Source organism: Camarhynchus parvulus, chromosome 2, assembly GCF_901933205.1.
Source record: "Camarhynchus parvulus chromosome 2, STF_HiC, whole genome shotgun sequence".
Lineage (NCBI taxonomy): Eukaryota > Metazoa > Chordata > Aves > Passeriformes > Thraupidae > Camarhynchus > Camarhynchus parvulus.
In genome coordinates, this window is record NC_044572.1 from 128526804 (window position 1) to 128533097 (window position 6294).

Genomic DNA, 6294 nt, shown 5'->3' on the forward strand with positions numbered 1-6294 from the left:
CTGGTAAATCATAGGCTAGAAGAGGTGGAAGCAGACTGACCCTTCTGGTGTGTTCTAGACTCACAAAGCAGTAGCTGTCCTGCCTTCAAGCAGAACCAGTCACGTGTTGTCAGCCATTATGTCAGCAGCTGAAAGAAGTTTTGGTGCAAGCATATCCAGAGGCAAAAAAAGAACCCAGACCAAATTGGGGAGGAAAAAACCCAGGGAAATGGTGACTGTTTGAATTAATGTAATTTATTTTGTGTGAGCAGATAAATGTAGCCTCAGCCTTTGGAGAGTCGAGCTGGAAGGCAGAGTAGCAGTCCCAGCTCTGAAGAGTCATGGTAGCAAGAAAAAGAGAAAGACAAAAGAGCAGCAGCAGCACAGGAAGCAACACATTGGAAATGAAAGCGAACTGGAAAAGAGCCAAAACCACAAACATGGGGAAAAAAACAAAGAAGAGCAAAGAAAAAGAAAAATATGATCAACAGGTGAAATCTTGTCACTTTATAGAGGATAAAAAAATTACTTAATTTCTCATTCATCAGTTCTTCCATCCCTGGAGATGCATGCTAGTTTTAGCCGTGCAGAGCCATAGGACACACAGACCCATCAAGACATGGCTACGTTCCAACTGGACTTGACACCATGGGACACACATCCTCTGGCATCAGTCCAGTGGGGGGGCGTCTCAGGAATGCTGGCTCTGCAGGCACAGGGTGCTGGGATGAGCCTGCCAGGGTATGGTCCCTAAAGGGGTGTGTATATGGGGGGGATGGCAGGAGGTTGGGATGTAGCATGGGATTACAGGGTCCCTGGGTTGGAATCAACATCCTTGGAGAAGCTCTTATGTCACCTTGTGTCTCCCTGGTTGCCTTCAGTCTCTCCCAGTCACTCCAGGACCATTCCATAGTGGCTTTTTAACACCATGTGCTGTCTCTTCTCGTGGACAGCGAGGACAGGAATTGCCCCTGTCCAGGGACAGCTGGGGCTGGAGCACCTGGATTGAATTTCCAGCTTCTAGTGCTAGTTTCAGTCTAGTGTCCTCTCATGTGCTGCCTGAACATGACAGGATGGGACTGGAGCCACAAGGAGGCTGCAGGGACACCCCCTGACTCAGACCACCCTTGTTACTCCAGGCTTGCCCCCTGGAGCAGGCACTGAGCCCCAGGAGACACAGAGTGCTGGTGTGGGAAAGCTGGGTTGAGTGCAGATCTTTATGGAAGTGCACTTTTACTGGCCTTCGATCCAAGAAGCCTTTTTTTTTTTTTCCAAAAAGTGCTAAAAAGTATTAGTGATAGCCAGAGAAAAACCACAAAACCAGGGTTCCAATTTTACACACTGTCCCCCGCACACCACCTCCATCTCCAAAACTTTTTGGTTGCTACATACCCATTTTCTTGCTTAGCTGTTGTCAGTGAGGTTCCCAAGCCTTGCAGTGTGCTTTACATCTTAGTCCAAGTCTCTGTTAATAAGTACAAGTAAGAACATCCAATCCCAACACACTTAATTTGCTCCAGCACCAGCCTTGATCAAAGCTTTTGTTACCAAAAAGAAATTCTTGTGTGCACACCATTTATTTTGCATTCAAGATGCTACAGCCATACTTTATAATTAATTCCTGAACTCATTCTTTTTCAAACATTCTGGTGTCTGGCAGCATCCTATTTCCATCAATGGTCAAAGTGAAACCAAAAATTATCAGAGCAGTAACTACCTGTTGAAATCATCTTACTCACACATATCCAGTACCAGGTCTGGCCTCCACAGTAAATGCAGTCTCCAGACAGCTCTCTGGTGTCCAACTGGACACTGCTGATGGAGACTTGCACTGCCCTGTGATGCTGCCTTGTTAAAGGGGTTTGTTACAAAGATGGACTTTGCCTCATAAGCACTAAGGCTGAGTTGAAGTTCTGACCTCTTTGTTTGGCAAGTTGAAGTGGAATTCTCACACAAAGTGTCCAGGTCTTCATAAAGCAGGATCTACAGTTCCAGTCTGCTGATGGCTCTGATTACCACAACTTTTCCACTGGCAAAGCCACCCATTAGTGCCAGAAGTGTTCCAACAACTGAACTAACAGAAAAATATGATTTTCATTCACCGGTTTAGTAAATTTTCTTCAGTTCCACATAACCATTTCCACTGATCCCTCAAAAAGGACAAGCTTTTAATGATGAGATGCTGATTTGCAAAAGACTCAAAGACACTAAATACAGATAACACAGACCTTGGGCTGATTTCAAGCTTAGTGAATTGTTTTCAATTCTCATTTAAAAAACATCTGAAATTCACTAGTACTGAATTACTACTTTTCAGGTTCAATGAAGGTGTCACATCAAGTTAAATAGGTTGTGTTCTTCTTTTCACAAACATCAAGCACCTTCTATACAGATACAAGACATGTCCCACCTATGAACCTTGTCTTGTTTGCTGGACCATAGAGGAGCAAAAGCATTGATCTCATCCAGGAAAACAATTGAAGGTCACATCTGGTAGGCCTACAAAGAAAACACAGGAACACTGACATCAGGAAAACAGCACTGTATGAAAGAGAAAATACATGAAAAACATTATGGTTACAAGAGCACTGGAACTGGTTAGTTTGGGTTTTTTTTGAGGGGGTTGGTTGTGCTTTGCAAAATTTTCTTGTTTGCATTATTAATATTTCCCAGTATCTCCCAAGATTTCTAGTCCCCCAAAACCCCACTGGAAAAGGAAACACTGACAGTCCCATTTCTGTGGAAGGACCTGACAAAACATGAAAAAAACTTCTTGAGCACAGGAAATTAGTCACAATTCAGACAGAACATGTGGCACATTTCAATCATACCTGCTCAAATAATATACAAAACCGTCATTCATATTCTCCTACCCATTCACTCAGGCAGTTGACACCATTTCTCATAAAAAAGAAAACTCCCCCTTCATCCTGGCTACATTCATTAGCAACTGTCTGGTGCTAGTGTCTTTCTAGTCCCTGGTGTACCATAGAATAGGAAATCTCTGCAATTAAAAAAAAATCACACAAGAAAAAATCATAATGGAAAAGTGCCTATTATAACCCCCATCCCTAACACTCACAGCTCAGCTCTCCTCAGCAGAATACTTCATGGATAACACAGCAGTAAAAGTGTGAGAAAAGCCAAAATGTGTTTTTTGACAATTCAACAAGGCAGCAAATTAAATTTATAAAGAGGATAATGTATATGTACAAAACATTGAGAAAAGATAGTAACATTCCAGAAGGACACATCCAAAAGCTCTGACATACAAGCAGGGATGTGTCACACACAACACAGTGGAGCCAAACAAACTTCCAGTGCAGAAGCTGAGACCAGGATAACTTAGAAATCACCAGTTCTGCATATTCATTCTCATTTTCACAAATGGCAAGATTTGAGAGTAAAGCATTTAATTGCCCCTTAAATAGCTTTAAATTTCTGGGTTTGGTCTCCCTTTGCGGGTGATAAAGAAGAAGTAATCTAAAGCTGGGAAGGTATTCTGCATTTCTGCATTTCCATCAGCTAGAAGAACCAAGAAGCTGCTGCTGCTTCAAAATGAATTTAATTTAATAAAGAAGCAAAAGACAAAGATTTTCTTTTCATTGTTTGTAATACTTTTTAATTAGCATTTAAAATCCCATTTCAATATACCATGAGTGAATTTCGCTGACCAAGAATATATCATGTTAATAATTAAATCTATAATAATTTCATTTTGTAACACAGAACTCAGGTGTTACTCACCTGTAAGAAGTGGACAGATTCTTATTCTAGCCCAAGCACAACAAACACTGCAAGGTTCTAGTTGCAAGTTCTATCAATTGCAAAACTGATGCTTGAGCGTTTGAAAAAGACCCAGAGCTTATGGGAGAGACAAGTGGACTTCCATGAAGCAAACTGCAGTTGACTACCAGTAGGTAATTCATTGTACATGAAACTCTAAAGGAAAAAAATCTCCAACTCCAGCTTTTGAAGGCAAGACACCTTTAAAGGATAATCTTGCCCCACAGTAAATCTCCAAACCTACATATATGCTGGTTTCTATCAATTTTTTAAATATTACTTTTTAATTTTCTTAAAACTACTTTTTACTACTGCTAAAAACCCCATTCAACAGGTCTGAAAATTTTGCAGCATTTTTGTATGTTAAAGAAAGCTGCAACCTCAAAGAGGTTACATCAGTATTTCGATGTCAACACAAAGGAAACGTTCACAGCAATTTTCAAATTGCTGGAGAGAAACCTGTAAGCCAAGGGAATTGTAGACAGCCCATTACTGGAGGCTTTCATAAATTGTGTAAATGTCTCACTGACATGATGAAGTTAAAATCCTTACTGAAACAACTATTTGCATTGGCTCGAGCCCAGACAGATTTGCTTCAATTTTCATCTGATCCCTGTGAAGATTTGAAGTGAAAATGCAAACCCTGATACAGCTGTGTGCAAACAGTGTCCATTCAAAAATCATAAGGCAGCACAGTGTAAGACATGTATTGCAGCATATCACTGCTATTTCATATTTTCTGAAGAAGATATTTCCTCCACCCTTAAAGCATAGCACTGGCAAACTGACAGTAAGATTATGATTAGAGAGCAAAGATAAATGTCACTTTAGACTGCACTATGCTTTGGAAGAAGGTTTTTTCAGCGAAATTAAAATTACAAATACATAATCACTCTATGTGAAATAGTAAAATAAATTAGTGTCTACTTCTTCCAGTAGAACACCCCATGATCTCCCATCCTTTGCCTTCTATGCATCCTCTCTATACAGCCAGTTTTTTGCAAGATTGCTTCTGCAGTACTAACAAAGCTAACATGTAAGAGCAAAGATAGATAAATACAAAAAACCCCATTGAAACTGACACACATGATCTGTATGACATTTTCATATAGTGAATACAAAGCAAGAATTACTGGCATTTAGCCAAGTTTTTGAAAACTACTTAAAAATTAGGTCAAATGTTTACTTTTTTATAGATACTTAGGAAGAAGTTGCAAACAGACAATTTTCAGATTTATTTTCCCCTCTTGCTAAATAGAGTAAAAAAAATCCCATTCAGTAGGAAAAAAGAATTCTGAAGAGATAGGAAGATAAGAGAAAAAAATTATGGCAGGCTTTCACAGCACTAAAGTTGCTTTGCATGATAACATTAAATCACTTTTAGTTCCTAGCCTTCCTCAGAAAACTTGTTAATTACTTCGGAAGAGAAGAATAAGTAAATTCTTCTCTTAACCCAAATTAAGGTCTTGTTCTGATTTTCCATGACCACATACGGTAGAAAAAGCATCTCACTGCTGTTAGTTACACTTTGCAAGCCTTTCAGCAAACAATGTCAGTTTGCACTTCATGGTGAGACTTAAAACACAGACACACAGGCAAAAGCACTAGGACTGCTTCACTTTGCCTGTATCCAACTTTCTCCTGCATCTTAACTTGACTGGGTGTTACAAAATTATTTGTAAGCATGAAAGAAAATTTAATTAACCATGAAGCTGCTTCTGATGCCAAGAAAATTGATTTAGAAGACAAGTTAAATCTACAGAAATTTACAACACAAAGAGATCTTTCTGGTTAACAAGAACCATCCCAGACCATACATAAAAGATCCTCTGGGGTGATGATCTCTCTGCAACTGGAAGTCGCAAAATGAAGACACTTGTGGCCAATTTAAACATTGGCTGTGCCCGAATTCTTTACACATGAAGCACCTGCCAAACACACCCTGCTGCACACAATCTGAGATTTGTGGCTTAAGCCACAAGCACCTGTTTCCAAAAAACTCATGTTAAACAGCTTGGCCTACGCCTTATATAAATCAGTGCATTAAGAGTAATTACATGACAGCTCAGGCTGACACACTGGATGGATTTGAGGGGGAAGTGGAAGACCAGATTGTCGTGCTGTAGGGTGCTCAGACCTCCATGTCCGGCTCCCTTTCCTGTGTGCCTCTTCCACAGCAGGAGAAATCCAGCTCAGTGATGTGGCTCTTGCCTATCTGTGTCCCTGTCTGAGCTGGGATAGAAGATTCAGCTGAAAGTCACAGAAAGTTCAGCAGTTTCATGATTACTACTGGAAAGCCCCACTACCTATTTTTAATCCCCAGAAAAGCTAACCACATTATTGCTCAATAATGTCAAATTTGAAAAATGAAACTGTTATATTACATGCAAGAGAAATTTTCTTGAGAGAAAAAAAAAGCCCATTGGGCCATTTTCCAGCGCAGACTTTGGCATCAGAGCAACACCATGGAAGTGAATGGTGCTGTACCCTCTCACCTCTCCTTGCTCCAAAACTCTTCAGAACCTTCGC